At 48.7% G+C, this 18,630-nt stretch overlaps 1 protein-coding gene across 1 annotated transcript in view; it reads left to right on the top strand.

Moving 5' to 3' along the window:
- The first annotated feature begins 7,982 nt into the window (after positions 1–7,982).
- Positions 7,983–18,630, top strand: part of DCHS1 (dachsous cadherin-related 1) — a 34,754-nt gene continuing 24,106 nt past the window's right edge. Inside the window, exon 1 of the mRNA XM_061201387.1 lies at positions 7,983–8,164. The gene's annotated coding sequence lies outside the window, so the exon portion shown is untranslated. The remainder of the gene's footprint in view (positions 8,165–18,630) is intronic.

Here is an 18,630-nt window from a genome sequence, read left to right as displayed (position 1 = left end):
TAAACTTTACACATAATTAAAAGAAACAAAATTTTGGTAAATTGAGAAAATTGGTGAATTTCAGCAAATTGATCATTCAGAGAACTGGCTCTCCTTACTTCCTATCCCAGAGGATAGGAGTCCTTCCTCTTCTCCACATTTAATCCTTCCACCTGTGTTCTAGATTCCATCTGGTTCTGCCTTCTCTGGCTCCTGCCCTGTGGGAGAGAATCGAGAGTCTCCTTTTTCCTTTCCTAGAGTCTCTGCAGGGAATTGAAATCCTTCAGAGCCTGGAAAACATACTTGGTCTTGGAAGATCCCAACTCAAACAGTGCTGGACTCTGGCCATTTTTTTAATACTCCTGCTCACTTTCTCCAGGGCTGGGCTCTACTTAAGAGTGCTAATGACTGTGGTCTCTCATGAGCATTTGAACGGGGGCTCAGTCTCAGAGCAGTCTGCAACCAAGCAATGATGCTACCCGGTGCCTCCTCCCACACTAAGAAGGAACAATTGGATAACAGAGCCAGTGAGAATTGTTAGCCTCCCATCCTGTCATTCAGGATCATCATTTACAAGGCAGGCCTTTTGGGTCATCTTTCCTTTTCCATTCGATCTTCCCCACATTCATCTGTCCTTCCTTGCCCCTGGTTAATTTGTCCTTCCACTGCTTCCCAGAGTTTAGCCCTTTCCATCGTGGACTCTCCTCCCAATCTCTCCTGTTCTGAAACCACTAAATTCTCAGCCCCATTATACACCCCTGAGTCTCCACTTCCTCTAAGAGAGTTGGCTTTGTTTAAGTACATCATTTCTTCACATTCTTCCACAAGTCTAGGGAGGAGAGAGAAGTTGTCTCCACTCTTGGGGCTCCCTAAGGCCCAAACACACATAAGTACTTTTCCACACCTCCCCCCAGTCTTTGAGAATCATACCATCTTGTTATTCAAGCCTCTACCCTCCTCAGTGTTGTCATGAAATGACCTTTCTTTTTCATCAAAGACTTTAGTATAGCTGTGCCTGTACCCTTTGTTCTCTCACCAGCATCCTCAACTCCATGGTCCTTTAAGCCTGTAAGGCCACCAGCCATCATTCCTCTTAACAGTGTCTCCATTCCTTTAACACTTTCCTCAAAATCACTAACATACTGCCTCCCTCAAGCCCCATTTTTCACAAACTCCAACTCCTCTCCAGAGAGAATGGGATCACCAGGTATGATGGCCTCAAATTCCCACCCTGTCCACCCTCCTTCTGCACTGCCATCATACCCTCATGCATGCACTTATCTGCATCCTCACCCATCTTCCCTTTCAGTCTTGAAGGAGGAGGTACCTCTCTAGGTTAAAAACCAATTCCTTTCTGTAGCCATGGTTAATTCCTCAGACCCTCCTCTCTCCTCTGGGACCTTGCTCCACTAGCCATTGCCTGTCCATCAGCTCTTTACCTGCGGTGTTAAACGAGGTCCCAGTGCTTACTTCCCAGCAACTGTTCCTCAATCCTTCCCTTCCCCACTCCTCCTCTCAGCCTCCTGTTACCTATCCTTTCTCTCTTTCCTTGCTGCACTCACTGAGTAGTAGTTCTTCATCCTCCTGTCTCACTAGCATCCTTTCTTTATTCTGGAAAGAATATTTATATTCTTTCTTATATTCAGCATAAATGAATATTATTCATTCATTTGTCCATCAGTGGACACTTAGGTTGTTTCCATGTCTTGGCTTTTGTGAATAATGCTGCAATGGACGTGAGGTGCAGATATCTCTTTGAGATAGTGATTTCATTTCCTTTGGCTATACCCAGAAGCAGAATTGCTGAATCATATGGTGGTTCTATTTTTAAATTTCCTGAGGAACCTCCATAATGTTTGCCATAGTGGCTGTACCAGTTTACATCGCCACCAGCGGTGTCCAAGGGTTCACTATTTCTCCACATCCTTGCCAGCATTTTTGATGTCTTGTTTTTTGATAACAGCAATCCTAACAGGTATAAGGTGATATCTCATTGTGGTTTTGATTTGCATTTTTGTGATGATTAGTGATGTTGAACAACTTTTCATGTGCCTATTGGACATTTGTATATTTTCATTGGAAAAAGATCTATAAATATCCCTTGCCTGGGGCTTCCCTGGTGGCGCAGTGGTTGAGAATCTGCCTGCTAATGCAGGGGACACGGGTTCGAGCCCTGGTCTGGGAAGATCCCACATGCCGCGGAGCAACTAGGCCCGTGAGCCACAATTGCTGAGCCTGCCCGTCTGGAGCCTGTGCTCCGTAACAAGAGAGGCCACGATAGTGAGAGGCCCGCACACCGCAATGAAGAGTGGCCCCCGCTTGCCACAACTAGAGGAAGCCCTCGCACAGAAACGAAGACTCAACACAGCCAAAAAAATAAATAAATAAATAATAATTAAAAGGTGATAATAATTAAAAAAAAAAAAGATCCCTTACCTATTTTTAAATTGGGTTATTTGGTTTTTTGCTCTTGAGTTGTATGAGTTCCTTGTATATTTTGGATATTAACCCCTTAGCTGATACGTAGTTTGCAAATATTTTCTCCCCTTCCATAGGTTGCCTTTTCATTTTGTTGATGGTCTCCTTTGATATGCAGAAGATTCTCAGTTTGATGTGGCCCACTTGTTAATTTTTGCTTTTGCTCCCTTTGCTTTTAGTGTCAAATCCAAAAAAGTAATTGCCAAGACCAATGTCAAGCAGCTTACCCCCTATGTTGAAGTTCTCCTAGGAGTTTTATCGTTCCAGGTCCTAATGTTCAAATCTAATCCACTTTGAGTTGATTTTTGAGTATGGTGTCAGATAAGGATCTGGTTTCATTCTTTTGCCCATGGATATCCAGTTTTCCCAGCACCATTTATTAAAGACACTATCCTCTCCCCATTGTGTATTCTTGGCACCTTTGTTGAAAATTAATTGACCACAGGGACTTGGTGGTCCAGTGGCTAAGGTTCTGCGCTCCCAATGCAGGGGGCCCGGGTTCTATCCCTGGTCAGGGAACTAGATCCCACATGCCGCAACTAAGAGTTCACATGCCGCAACTAAGAGTTCGCATGCCGCAACTAAAAAAAATTAAAAAAAAAAAGATCCCGCATGCTGCAACGAAGATCCCGCAAGATCCCGCACGTGGCAACGAAGATGCCGTGTGCCACAACTAAGACCTGGTGCAGCCAAATAAATAAATAATTTTTTTTTAAATATTAAAAAAAAATTGACCACATATACATGGGTTTATTTCTGGCTTCTCTATTCTGTTCCATTGATCTATGTGTCTTCTTTTATGCAGATATCATACTGTTTTGATTACTATAGCTGTGTAATACAGTTTGAAATCAGGAAGTGTGATGCCTCCAGCTTTTTTCTTCTTCCTCTCCTGTCTTTGAATCATTAAGATCATCAGCCACATCCTAATTTCAAAGTCTAATGGAGACCTATCAGACCTCATATTACTGTGGTATTTTTACTCTGTTGACGACTCTCATTCTAGTAGCTGTTTCCTTCCTTGGCTTCTATGATAACACATTGGACACTACTCTCTTGTTCAGTTCTTATCTCATTGGCTGCTCTTCCCAATCCCCTTCATGGCTCTTCTTTTGTTATCCACCCTTAATGCTGCCCAGGCCCTCCTTTCACTACATATTCTCTGGAGGTGACAACATCCGTTCTCATGGTTCCACTTAACCACTATAGACTGACAGACTGATGTCTCCAAAATATCTATCCTCAGCTCACCTGAGTTCCAAATTTTATACTCAACCACATCCTAGACATCTTCATTTGGATATCTCACATACATCTTAAAATCATCATGTACAAAACCAAATTCATTATGGTATGTCTGTCCTCTCAAACCTGTTCATCCTTTTCTTCCCAAACATCATGAGTAACATCACTAATGTACGTCCCAGGAAGATAGAAGTCATCTTACACTACTCTCCTCCCACACCACCACTCCTCACATCTAGTCAGCCACCAAGAATTGTAGTCTCTGTAACTTCTCTCATATCTTACTCCTCTTTTCTAATCCTACGACCACTGGCCTAGTTTAGATCCTCATTACAAGCTGGGCAATTGAAACTGACTCTTGTCTATTTTCCTTTGATCCTTAGTATTGAAGCCAAAATGATGCTGATGTCACATAACCTGATCATTTCCCTTATTAAATAAACCTTACAATGGCTCCTCAGAGCCTGGACTATATGCATGATAGGTAATATCCTCCATGATTTGGCCCCATTTACCTTTCTTGTTTTCTCCTTTCACAGCAGCCCATATGCCTTACACTCCAGCCAAGTCAATGTACTCAGGAACCACCAACACTTACCACCTGTACACCAGCCTCCACGGCCAAAGGCTATTTTCTTTCATGCTCTTGTGATTTTGAACATGGTGCTGTTTACTCTGCCTGAAAGTCCTTTCTCCAACTTCTCCCTCTGCTATGATTCTACTCATCTTTCAAGATCCAGTTCCAGCATCATCTTTGTGACACCATTTGCTGACATCCCAACCCTGAGCTAGATTAAGAATCCTCTCTATGCCCACAATCCCATGCTTTCCTCTATCATTATACTACCCAGTGCCAATGTGCAGATCTGTCTTCACAGCTTACTGTGAGCTCCTTAGTCATATCCTAACTATGTATCTTAAGTATAAAGCTGGCCACTTATATGCGTCTTCAGTAAATAGAAGGAAGTAAGAAAATTTAGGTTCTCCTATTGGAAAAACCCTCTGGCCCCCTAAAACACCTGTCCCCTCCCCCTGCTATAGATCTCTCTCCTTTCCTGTAGTCAAGCCTCTTTAAAGAACAGGCTCTACTCCATGTCTTCAGTCCCCCCCTCCACCCTACCCAACTCCTTTACTGAGTGCTGACTAGTTTCCACCCCGACCTCTCTACCCACCCCGTTGTCCCCAAGGTCACCAGTGGTCTCCCTCTGGCCAAATCCAATGGATACGTATCAGTCCTTGCCTCCCTGGCCTCCTCTGTGTCAGTCAACCCTGATGAACACTCTCTGTCCCATGGCTTCCCTTGGCTTTCCCTTGGCTTCATTGGCACTGCCTCCTCCCCTTCTTCTCCCCCTCTGGCTACTCCTTCTCACTCTCCTTTGAAGGCTGTGCCTCCTCTCCTCAACCTTTAAGTGCTGGAGCTTCTTAGGGTCTGTCCTAGCCCCCTTCTCTTCCCAGTGTACATGCTGTTCCTGAGAAATCTTATTCACTCCCTTAGCTTCATTTACCATTTATCACATTTCCCATGTAAGCCAACCCAAACCTAAGGTGATTCCTCTTTTTCCCAATGAGAAAATCCAAAAAGCTTTTTGACCAACCTGAAACTGTATACCTTCAGGGATGAGGATGAAACAACCAAAAGTTTACTTCTATCAGTTAATGGACTTTATTATACATATATTTAAATTCACATATCATCATGAAGTATAAATATTTATAAATAATATATTGATTTATAAATATTGCTTTCTTTCCATTCTCATAATTCCATAAACAATTTAATGCATACTTTTAACATGAATTCTCCAAAGCAGTGTCTTTCTCATTATTAGGGTCACTTTTTCAGCCATCTTACCTATTTTCCAGAACAGATGATCTTCTCTTCAGTCTAAGTGGAGAATTTGGGAGTGGACACAGCACAATTTGAATCCATTTGTGATGCAGTCATTGGAAACTGTATCCCAAGTCACAGGTCCCCATTTGCATCACTCTAGGGCAGCTGGTGTTTGGCATGCATCCTGCAAGAATATATTCATGACCTCTAAAAATCACTTAATGTTTTGCCTTTTAAAAATAACTTTTTAATTGTTAATTTTTTTACTGAAGTACAATATTCATACAGAAAATGGCCCAAGTCATAAGTGTTTGGCTCAATGAATTGTCACAAAGTAAAACATCTATATAACATCACTCAGGTCAAGAAAGAGAATATTTCCAGCAGCCTAGAAGCCCCTCCCAAGTACTACAGTATTACTTTTAAAGGCACTTTTTATAAAGCATATTTAGAAACATTCAACACATGCAGTTGTGAGACTATTACCAGAAATAGCTATCAAAGCTGTGACTATTGATTCTGTGGCAAATGACCTACACAGGCATCCAAAATAGCATTGTTGAGGGCATTTCAGGTTAATGGGTCTTGCCCAAACAGTAAAAATAGTTAGCATTTATGGAGCACTTACTATGTGCCAGGTACGAAGTACTTTATATATATTAAATAATTTAACCCTTAGCCCCACTTTATAGATGAGAAGACTGAGGCAGAGACAGGTTAAGTAACTTTTTAAAAGCCACACAGCTTGTAAATGGCAGGGTATGGACCCCAAGCCAGGCAGTCTGGCCCCAGAGTCCACAAGCTTAGTCACCATACCATATTGCTCTATCCAGTGGTTTGTTGTTCAAAATAAAGTAAATGAGAGCAAACCCTGTAATATGAGAGACTTTGTAAGGACTCAAATATAAGGTTACTCCCTCTTTCCTTAGGATGATTTTAGAAAAACAAAACAGCAAAAACCTCACCCTATATTCAAGCTTATACGGTATTTGCAGATGACTCCCAAATATTTATGTCCATCCCAGACCACTCTTCTAAGCTGCAGACCTACCTACCCGACAGGAACTTCAAAGTTAGCAGCCCAAATCGAAAGTCATCATCTTTCTAAATCAGCCTCCTGCAAGCAACTCCTGCTCCTTTTGTCCAACACAGTGAATGTCACCACCATCCACCCAGCTGCCCAAGCCAGAAACCTGGATGTTATCAAGGATTCCAGCCTCTTCTTCACTCCTCTATTTCAAAATCACACTCCCTTCTGCTTTAACTGAAAGTGTGTTCTCTCACCCCAGAAGTTCCTGATTTCTTTGTACCATTTGCACATGTCTCAAGTCAGAATACCTTTGGACTCACAGCCTATACTCAGTCACAGGAAGGACAGAGGAGGGATCAAAACTCTTCCAGTTCTTTAATACTGTCTGCCTCCATCTGATTTACTTCTTTCCATTTTCTCTGCCAGTTGGCCCCTCAAGCCCCTTCCCACCTCCTTGCCTAGTTTCCATCTCGCTTTCCTTTTCTGAGGAGTATACCCTGCGTGAGACCACCATCCCTAAATCTCCTCGTTCCAATACCCTCCATCTGGAGCCTCAACTTTGGGATGAAAGAGGAAGTGAGGGAAGGAGAACTAATAAAGAGCATGGGTTAAACAGAAGTGACCAGGAGGAGAGAATGGAGAGATTAATATGGAAGAAGAGGATGAGGAAAGAGGGATGACAGAAGGAAACTGGGAGGGAAAGCCATGTGGGGAAGAGACAGGGAGAAGGGGTTGGGGGAAAAGAGGTGAAGAGAAGAGGTGGGGAGACAGGGAAAGGAGAAGGGCAGGCAAAGGACATGGGGAGAACTGGTGTGGAGAAGAGGCTGAGGAGAAAGGATCGAGAAGGGATGGGAACAAGGGACTGGAGAGGAAAGGATGGGAGATGGGGCGAGAAGAACAGGGTAGGGAGAAGGGAGAGGGGAATGGAGAGAAAAGGGTTGGGAGGGAGAATAGGGCAGTGAGGGAGAAGAGGAGACGGTGGAGGAATGGGGGGTAGGAAAGAAGATGGAAGAGCAGGACGAGAAGGAGAAGGGGACGAGGAGTGAGGATGTAGAGAACGGGATGGGAGAAGGGGACAGGGCGCTTGGACCAGGAGAAGGGAAGGGAACGGGGACGCGGGAACCGCGCAGCGCTGGGGCCGGATCCGGCCGGGGACTGGGGCCGGGAAGTCTAGGGGCGGAGGGAGGACTGGCGGGCGCGGGGCGGGGGGGGGGGGGGGGGGGCAGCGGCGCGGAGCGCGGGTGGGGGCGGGGGCGGGGGCTCGCGGGCGGAGGGGCGGGGGCTCGGGTTACCGCGCGGAGGGCGGGGGAGGGGAGGGGAGGGGGCGCGGGGCCGCGGCGGCGAATCTCGCTTCCTCCTCGGGGCGGCTGTGGAGGAGGCGGCGCCCCGGCGGCGGCGACGGCGGCGGCGGACGGACCGATCGACGGGCGGGGGCTCGCGAACCGACGGCCGGCCGCCCGCCCGGAGCTGCTCGCTGGCCGGGAGACAGCGGTGGCGGACGATGCGCGGCCCCAGGCCCCGCGCAGGCGGGCGCTGCCCAGGGGGCTGACCGCGCCGGACGGCGCCCCAGTACCGGGCAAGGGAGCCCGCGCCGCGCGGAGGTCAGTGCCCGCGGCCACCCGGCCCGTCCGGCCGCACCCGCCGGGCCGCCGGCCTCTCCTGGGCGGCGGTGGCGGCGACGGAGCCGGGGGCTTTGTTCTGAGCCGGAGACAATGGGGGAGGGGGGCCCTGGGCCTGCGGGACGAGGACGAGCGTGAACGTGAGCGTGGGGGCAGGGCCTGGGGGTCTTTGTGTGCGTGTGTCATCGAGTCGGATGTGTGGCGGCGTGAGTGTGCCGGGGGTGTGGGCAAGGTGTATGTGTGCTCCTCCGAACGTGAGTGTGAGCGCGAGTGCATCGCCTAGTGTGAGTCAGTGCGTGTCACTGGGGAGTTTGTGTGCGTGTGTGTGTGTTTGGCCGTGTGTACGTGCGTGTCACTCCGAGGGTGTGTGGGTCAGAGTGAGTATGTGTCTGGTGAGCCAGTCCCTGTGAGGGAGTGTGTGTGTGTGCGCGCGCGTGTGTGTGTGTTGCCTGCCTCTGTGGGAGCCATGTGTCAGAATGTGGAGGATGGGTATGTGACAGAGACAAACTGAGACAGAAACAAAGAAACTGAGGGGGGAGAAGTAAAGAGAAACAGAGCAGAGACAGGCAAAGCCCGAACTGGAGGTCTGTCACCCAGACTGGTGTTGAGTTTGTGTCCAGGATGCCTAGATGGGAATCCTGTGCAGGGGACGGAGGGAGGTCACTGCGGGCCTAGTCCCACGTGGAGGGGGTGGGGAAATGGAGGTCTAGAAGTACAATGAGCTCAGTGTGGCGTGGGCCGGGCTCACAGCCACGGGGTCATAGGCCAGAAAAATATTGTTGCTTATGTCAACTCCTCAAATACCCACAGGGGACACAGTTGCAGGCAGCACACATCCACAAGAGATGCCTTCACAGCCATCACACACCCCCCGGAAGCACTGTCAGAGCCACTACACATTTACAGAGGGTGCTTTCAGAACAGCATACACCCACGACAGAAATGGTGCAGCCAACACATTCCCACAGGATCACTGTCAAGGCTACCACAAACCATGGGAGACACCGTTGCTGCCAGCACCTTTCCGGAGACACTGCCACAGCAATATACATCCAATGGTAACCCTGTCACAGCCAAGCCATCATCTAGGTTGTACTTCATCAGGACTGCCTGTACATCGCAGGTGTCTCAGAGACCTGACACTAACAGGAGGCTGTGTTGCAGTCACCCTTACCAACACCCATTTGTATATCCCATAGGAAACACAGTTTTAGGTGTCTTGCACACACTACAGACTGAGCTGTCCCAACTGCTGAATAAACTCCCATTAACTTATGATACTCACACCATGGCTTCTTCTCACTCATAGACTTCGCAGGCTTACCCTCTGGGAAGTTCCCTGAAAACTTGGGGACCTACATCAGTCTTCCCCTCACCCTATACCCTGCTATGGTTCCAAGTGTCCCTCCAAGTGTAGCCTCACAGTTTCTTGAGCTCTTTAGCTCCTGTTACCTTCTCCCCTCCCACGACCACTCTGTATAATTGGTCCATCTCTAAAATTCTGAACTACATTCCACTCTGCCCACAGCCTCCAGTGTCCTTCCAGCTCCTGGATGCCCTCGCTCCCATTCCACTTACTCTTCAACCTCATAATGACTCCTTGCCCTTGACCTCTTTGCTTTGTCCTAATCTGCCCCTTTCTGGCTTTGTGCTCTCCTTCCAGTTTATATGCCCAGGACCATCACTTCACCCACTCCTTGGCCACTCTTTGTTCTGTTTTATTGTTGTCCTCGAGACCACCCATCCCACAAAGTCTCAACCCTAGCTGGAATGATTTCTCAGCCACACCAAGTTATGCTTCTATAAATTCACGCTTCTATAAATTGCACCCTCAACTGGGCCCTCCATAAATAAATAGATGAAATTTTTTCTATTTTTTCACATCCCTTTACCTTACATCCCTCATTGTTTTCAGCAGATTAATTAGTCAACTCGCTGGATCATTTATTCTGCAAACACCTATTAAGCACCTACTCTGTGCCAGGCAGTGTGGTAGGTGCTGGCATTACAAGGGTGAACAAAATAGACATGGTCCTTGCCCATATGGAGCTTACAGGCTATGGGGTGAGCTTTGTACCATGGCAGCACATAGCAGGGAAACCTGAGCCCTTGTAGGGAGACCAGAAGAGGCTTTTGGAAGGAAGTGACATTTAAGCTTAAGCTTGGTAGATACATAGGGAGTCTACCAAGCAAAGAGAGGTGGAGGTGAGGTGGAGTGGGTGGAAAATATGCCAAGCCTAGGGAGCAGCAATGGAAAGCCCACATGTAAGAAAGTATTGTATGTCTGAGGGAAAAAGCAATCCAGTGAGCCTGGCACTAGTAGCATGACATGAGGGCAGGTCACAGAGTCTGGGAGAGGTAATGAAGGGTTAGTTAGGTCATGCAGTTCTTGTAGGTCATATGAGAGCTTATGGAAGCCAAGAATAATTGAAAATCACCGAATCATTTGAAGCTGTGGTGTGATATGATCAGATCTGTCTTATAAATACCACTCAGACAGCAGTGTGGTGACTGGAGGGAGGAGTCTGAAAAGAAAGGGATAGTTGGCTGTTGCAGGAACCCAGGAGGGGATAATGCTGGTCTGAACTGGAGGAGTGGCAGTAGAGGACGAGGAAGTAGATAGTTTCAAGAATTCTTTAGGCAGTGGGGTCAGAAGGGCTCAGTGACAGAATGGATGTGGAGGCTGAAGGAAAGGGGGGAAGGAAGAGTAGACATGACAGACACACCTGGTCTGTCGGCCACTCGGAAAATTGAGGCCATCCAGTTTGAATTCCCTCGGCTGTTGCAGATCCCACCCCCTTCGGCCTCACTTGACAAATTACTCTGAGTCTTATCCATGTGTCCAGTTTCTCCCTCTGTACCCGTTCCTCCTGTGAGCACATGAAGAGCCTCCAGCCTCTCCTACCTTCTAGGTTATAATACCTCTCCAGGTATTAACCCCGTAATACCTGACTAGCTAAGACGCTCTCTCACTTTGCCTCACTGCCACATTTTGTGAAAGGGTCTTCTGCACAGAGCTGTTCCCACCTCCTCACTTCCCATTTACTCCTGCCCCATCCAATGTAACTGCTCTCCCTAAGAGAACATGACCTCTCACCTGCCAAATTTAGGGGCTCTTTTCAAAACTCCTCAACTGCTTGACCTCTTGGCAGGGTCCAACATTGTTGACTGTTTTTTTCTCTTTGAATCATTCTTACGCCTTTTGAGCCACTATTTTATTCTGTCAATATTTAATGAGCTCACTGCTAGGTGGTGGGGATATTGTAATAGAAGACACTATTCTATTCCTACCCTTGGCAAGGGAGACAGACAAATAAACAGATAATACAGTAGGGTGGGATCTGTGCATCTCTCTTTCAGAGCACCTCCTGGCTGTTCCTTCTCAGTCTGCTTTGGGGGCTCCCTTGGGTGGCCCCTAAATGTTACTGTTTATTAGGGTTCTGGCTTGGACCTTCTTATTGTCTCACTGTATACACCCCTCTTGGTCATCTGTCTCATTCATTTCCAGGGCTTTAATTATCATCTGTATAAGCTGATGACTCCCAAATATCTATCTCTTCCAGACCTCTCTTCTGACCCCCAGACCTGCAGGTCTGCTTCCTACCTGATCTTTACTATAGAGTCCATAAACCCCTTAACATGTCCAGACCTGATCTCATCATTCCTTCCTCCCCCAAACCACCATCCCCACTCAGTTATCAAGCTACAAACCCAGAAATTAACTGTAGCCACTCCCTTCTCCACATGTCCCATAACCCAGAAAGTCATTGGGACCTGTTGGTTCTACTTCCTTTCCAGCTGTCTCTGATATCCCATCCCCTTTTATCCATGGCCTCAGCTACTGCCTTCACCATCTTTTCACATGAATTACTTCAAGAGCCTCCTAACTTGTCTCCCTAGATGTCTACTCTTCCCTCTTCCAATCCAGTCTTCTCATTGCGGCAAGAGGGATCTCCCTAAAGTGCAAATCCAGCCACGGCATTCCCTGCTCAGCATTCTTTAGTATCCTACCACTGTCTTGGGTGAGATCTCTACTTTAAGGAGGCCTAGGAGGTCTGTCATGACCTGACTCCCCCAGCCTCCCCACCCTCTCACATTTCCATAGCTCCCTCACATTGCAAGTTCCAGCCATACTGAATTCCTTGTAGTTCCCCAAAGACACTGCATTCTTCCATGCTTCTGGCCCTTTGCATATACTGCCTGAAAAGCCTTTTACTCCCTTTGTCTCCTGGCTAACCCCTTCCCATCCTCAGCTCTAGTCTCAAACCCTGCCTCTCCTGACCACCAGGCAAGCTTGGGACCCTCTTGTCTCACTGTTGTCATTACCTCTTCCCTTTCTGTCTCTCTGCCTGGGCTGGGATATCCTTAATGACAAAGTTGTATATTATTCATCTTCATGTCCCCAGACCCCTCTACAGATGCTTGGCAATGAACAGATGAATGAATGAATGAGGCACCTCACAGCACCTCCCTCACCCTCATTCACTCTTCAGAAGACTGACCCCTGGTCTCAGCTGCCCACACAGTAGAGACATTTTCACACATGCCCACTTACCCACTAGAGACATTTCCACTCCCCTCCCCCACAAGTTGTCCTTCCTCACCCTACTGTCTCTCCTCTTCTCTCTCTTTCACCTGGACTTCTCTTTTCCTGGATCCTCTTCCTCTCCCCTATTGTACTTTATTTCCCTTTCATTCAGCTGGCAAATATTTAACAAACACCAGAAATTTGCAGATCCAAATCTACTGGGCCACGTGCCTGTTGGGGTTCTTGGAGGGAGTGGAAGACGAGGAAGCTGTGACATGCCATCAGGCCACAGGACTACAGTGCCTCTCCATCTGCTCTACTCCACCAGGCCCCCTTCCCTGGAGGTGCCACGGGCTGCTCCTTCCTCTAACACCCCCTCACATACACCACTCTGAGCCCTCCTACTCCTGGCACCCAGGCCCCTGCTCCTCCCTGTATCAGGTTCCCAGATACTTGTGCCCTCTTCTTCCTCTTCCTTTTGCCTGTCAGTGGTGACAGAAGCAAGACTGGACTCTCTGATGCCCCGGTACCTGCAAGCAAAAGCCCCTCCCATGGGTTCATGGTATTGGATCCCATCTTTTTCCTGGTTTCCTGCTGCCTGCCCCTTCCTTCAGCTCCGGTGTCTGTTTCCAGGTAATCCTCTGACTTCCGGGCATTTCAACCTCTGCCACTTAGGAGGGGCTTCTCAGTTCCTGTGTCCCCTGGTGAGAGGGCACCTCCTTCCAGCAGTCCACCTAGAACCCCCAGGCCTGAGTCAGGATGCCCCTCTGTGTTCGCTTAGCACAGTGGAGTGCCCTGTTGTTTATGTTTTTCTGTCTAAGCTGCTCCGTGGAAGGAGCTGTTTCCTCTCAGAGCCTAGAACACACTCTCATATGCTTGGTGAGGAAGGAGGAAAGGGAGGAAAGGAAGGGGGGGCTACACCTCACACCTTCCAGCCTCACCATTTACCACCTGGATGACCTTAGCTTCTCTGAGCTTCCCTTTCCTCAGTTGAATATGGAGGTGACAGTAAGAGACTTGTTCTGAGGATTGAGAAAGAAAACAACTATTAAGTGCTCAACTCTTAACTTAGTTCATTTTACTTCCAAGATCTCAGTCCCTCTACTACTCTCTCCTTCTCCTCCACCTCTTGCTTCCCCAGACTCGTTCTTCCCTCTACGTCTCCAGCTTCTCTGCTAGCTCCAGCCTCACTGGCCTCCTCTGCAGCCCGGACTCTACTTGTGAGAGTCAGGTCTTAAGACCAGGCCCTTGCTGCTCATCCCACCACTGTAGCTCCCTCCCCCTGCCCTGCCCATCCCTGCCCAGGCCTCCCTACCTGTGAACACCATGAAGGCAGGGACGCGATCGGTCCAGGTCACTGCTATGTCTCTAGTGTCTAGTATGGTGTTTGGCACATGGTAGGTCTTCAATAGGTACTTATTGAATAAATCTATTAGTGAATCATTTCACACACATGCCCTGGGCCCACCTCTCCTATTTTTCCCTTTGTCTCCTGGAAACCTCCAAGCATCCTCTGGTCACTTCCCCTCTAACCACCTGACCCCATGCCCACCTGACCCTCAATCTGGACTCATAACTGCCTCGTCACTGATCACCTCCTACTCCGACCCACCTTGCATATACTGCTGGAGTTACTCTCCTACTCACAGCTCTGCTCAGGCTCCTTCCCTGTTCAGTTGCCTGGCCACTTACATGAACGTTTATCAGGCTGTTCCAAGCCTCCAGCAGAGAAGCAATATTGTGGAAGAGAAAGCACTAGCTTTGGAGTCCATCAGAGCTATGTTCCAGATGTTTCTCTGCTACCTAGTCTGAGCCTCAGTCTCCTCATCTGTGGAATAACACTTACCCTAGGGTTATTGTGAGTGTCTGGCACGCAATAGCAGCCAACATTTATTGAGCCTTCACTGTGTACCAGCCACTGTGCTAAGTTTTTTGTCATTCTTTCATTTAACTTTCATATCAACCATATAAAGTAGGCACTTTAATCCCCATTTTACAAAAGAAGAAACTTAGGTCTAGAAAGGTTGAACAGTTTTCCCAGGATTTCGCTATAAGTGGTGGAGTCAGATTTGAACTCGAGTCTGTCAGACAGCAGAGCCCATCTTCTTAACCACTGTAATAATAGTTCATGCTTGTGTACTTACACAAGCATGTTTGTGTTCATGCTTATGTGTGCTTACTGTGTGCAACACACTATTCTAACTGCAAATACACTGTAGTAGTATTATTGTCCCTATTTTTTTTATGTGGACCATTTTTTTAAAGTCTTTATTGAATTTGTTACAATACTGCTTCTGTTTTATGTTTTTCTGTTTTTTGGCCATGAGGTGTGTGGGATCCTAGCTCCCTGACCAGGGGTCGAACCCGCCCCCCCTGCATTGGAAGGCAAAGTCCTAACCACTGGACCACCAGGGAAGTCCCTGTCCCTATAAATGAGGAAATGGAAGCACTGAGCATTTCAGTGGCTCACCCAAGATTACACAGCTAGCAAGTGAGAAGCTGGGGAGAAATCCCAGAGTTGGTTTGCCCCCAGAGTCCATGTCTTCATCACTGTCTGGTCCTACCTCACCATGATACATTGCCTCCATTTTCTAGGAGTGCAGTAAGCATGTGTTGATGAATGAATCTATACTGACATCTGGTCTATGGCTAGTTGTTAGTTGATTCATTCTCTATCAGTTCCCATTGCAGGAGGCTTGCTCCCTTAGGACTCTCCTGAAACGATTCTCCCCAAGATCACTGTGACCTCCTGACTGCTAAAACCAGTGGTCACTTCTCAGTCTTCATCTTTCTTGACCTTTCAGCAGCATTAGACATTATCGCTCTCTCCGTCCTTGTTGAAATGCTCCCTCCTTTAACTTCTGAGCTACGGCCTCCTTCTCTTTCTCCTCCAAGAAGAATAACGCTCTCCTCAGTCTGCCCCTTGAATGTGACTGTTCCCCAGGGCTCTGTCGTAGACTCTCTTTTCGCTGTACATGTCCTACCTGATGGATCTCCATACCCATGGCTATGAGTTACTCCTTGATTGGTCCAAATCCATCTCCAACCCAGACCTCTCTCCTAAGCTCCAGACCTGCAAATCCAACTGTGTTTGGGACATCTCCATGGGGAGATCTCAACAGGAACCCCCAAAATGCCTTCTCTTCTGTGGTGTCCTAATGGCACCACATTAGTAATCAGGCCAGAACCCTGGAGTCAGTCTAGAGCCCTTCCATTCCCTCACCCTTCCTGAAGGGCCGGTGGCCAAATCTTGTCAACTTCACCTCCTCACATCTTTCTTCTCTGTGTCCTCTCTGTCCCGCTACTGCTGACCTGGGTTACAAACACCTTGTCCTTGGTGTCCCTCCTCCCATAGGTTCTCTTCTCCAGGCCTCCATTGTCTTCCTAGGTCTCTCCCCTGAAATTTCTTCCTCTCTTCATCTTTCCCTTCTCCATGAATCTCAGGCAGTATGGAGTGCATAGTCCTGGGATCAAATCAAGGCTGTGTTAACTCAGGACAGTTGTTTCACTCCGAGCCCCAGTTTCCTCCGTGGAAGGTGGGATGCCTTCTTCACGCGGTTGTTACGATGATAAAATAAGGCACCGTCTATGAATTGCCAGCACACTAACAGTTCAGACAAGAAACTTTCTCTCTGCCTTCTCTGCTCACATCCATCCCCGGCCTCTCCCTGAGGTGCCTAATGGGACCAGTCCTCAGGAGGGACAGAGCCAGGCCTGGGCACTGCCCTGGCCACCCATCCATGAGGTTGTCCCGGGGACATCCAAGGAAGCCAGCTTGTCAGCCTCCTCCTCCCTCCTCCCTTACTAACGCCTCCTCTCCTCTTTACCCCCTTCCACCCACTCCCCAGCCCTAGCTCCCGCCTTTATTTACCGCCCCCCACCTCTCCAGCCCAGCTGTTCCTGTCTCTGACTTGCCTCCCCTTTCTGTATGAACTCCACTCACTCTTTCCTTTGCTGACACACACTCTCCCTCAGTCTTGCTCCCAGTCATCCCCCATGAGAACTCTCGCCTCTCTTCCTCTCTCCTTTATGCCTGGCCCTGTATCTCCACCTCCCTTTGCTCACCAAAGCTACCCTCTTCTTCCTCCACTTCTGGGCCAATCTGCCTTTTGCAGCCCCCTCCTCACCCTGTTGTCTTTCTGGTCTCAGCCCCTCCCTGGCTCTGGGACAGGAAGTTGAGGGAGGAGACCTGTGAGGTACCAGCTCCCCCAGCCTGCTTCCTCTCTGCACCTTGGGCCATTCCTCTGCTTCCTTCTGGAGCACCCTTTCCCTTATGGTCCCCCTACTACTCCCCCACAGCCCACCTCTTTCCTCTCCCATGTTCTCCCTGCTCCCAGGTCCTATAGACGCACAGCCTGCTGGTGGGGGGGGGATTGACATCACATTGCAGGCCCCAATGAACAGTCTCGCCCCTCCCCCTCCTAATGAGAACCAGCTGTGGTTCCAGAGGCCCAGATGTGGGGCTAGAGGGGGAGAGCAGGATGGAGCCAGAGGACAGAGTAACAGGACCGGGACAGGGTGAGGGCATGTAGCAAGGCAGAACTGGGTGAGGGAAGAGATGTGACCAATCTGGGGGCAGAAAGAAGACAGATCTGGGTAGGAGGCAGGACAGATTGGGGAAAGAGACAAGATGGATGGCTTAGGCCAGGTCTGGGGGAAGGGATGGGACAAACCTGGAGAGGGAAAGAGACAGGAACAGAGAGGAGGAGCAAGTCTTGGGGAAGAAGCAGTGAGAAACAGTGGACAGATGGGGAGATGGTGCTGAGAAGAGAGTTGGAGAGAGGATGAGACAGTCTCGGGAGAGAGTCTGGAGTTCGAGTTTGGAACTAGAAGCCCTGGAGCAGGAAGTGATGAAGCATAGTCCAGACAGGCCCCAGGGACCTCGAGGTCACAGCTGCAGCCGCAGAGCTGACCACGAGTGCCCCAACAGCGTGTGTGAGAGCGTGCCGGCGTGTGGGTGCGTCTGCAAGTGTGTGCGCGGGCCTGCCAGTGTGAGTCTGTGCAGGGGTGAAAGTGGTTTGTCTGTGTCCGTGAGAGGGAAGGGGTGTGAGTGACTGTGCCTGTGTGTATGTGTGCATGTGTGTGTGCGCGCGCGCCTGTCTGAGGCCCGCGAGAAAGTGTCTTTCTGTGTGTATGTGTGTGGGCAAAAGCATGCCTGTGTGTGTTTGCATGTGTGCCTGCATGTGTGTGGGGGGTGGGGGAAGGTTCCAGGTGAATGAACATGCCCATCTGTGTGAGTGAGCATCTGTGTGATGCTCCTCTGTGAGGCTGGGTGTCTCTGTGTATGTTAGAGTAGCTCCTGTCTATGTGAGTGTGTGTGTTGAGTGTGCCTGTCTGCATGTGAGTCTGTGCATCTGTGTGCCTGGCTGTGTGTGGGTCTGTGACTTCGTGAGTAGGCACCTTTGTGCATCCACTGTGAGGGTGTATGGGGGAGTTTGCATTGAACAGGGACCCAGGAGGGCACCAGGGTCTACACGGGTTGGGAGAAGGGACATCTGCCTGGGCCTGAATCCCTCCTCCTCAAGGCTGATCATTCACCTGAGTTTTATCTCATACCATTCATACATCCTTTCATTCAGAAAATGTATTGATCATGTGCTATGTGCCATACTCTGTGCTACACACAAAGGTGAATAAGATACAGTCCTGGCCCTCAAACAGCTGACATTCTGGGTTGGGGACAAAGAATCCTAACAGAGAATGTAAGAAGTACATTGACCTCACTATCCATTATCCCCACTCTGCTTTCTCTCCACTGACTGATTAAATGAATAGGACCAATTCCTAACCCTTGACCCCTAACCCAGTCTCTAGGCCTAGTTCCCTGCTGGCCACTGCGCCATCTCTCTACACACAGCCTCTCCCCTCTCTGAGTCAGGCCTGTGTTCACTCTGACCTTCTTGTTCTGAATTCCTCTGAT

This window comes from Eubalaena glacialis, chromosome 10 (assembly GCF_028564815.1).
Source record: "Eubalaena glacialis isolate mEubGla1 chromosome 10, mEubGla1.1.hap2.+ XY, whole genome shotgun sequence".
Lineage (NCBI taxonomy): Eukaryota > Metazoa > Chordata > Mammalia > Artiodactyla > Balaenidae > Eubalaena > Eubalaena glacialis.
This window is presented reverse-complemented; position numbering and strand designations above follow the sequence as displayed.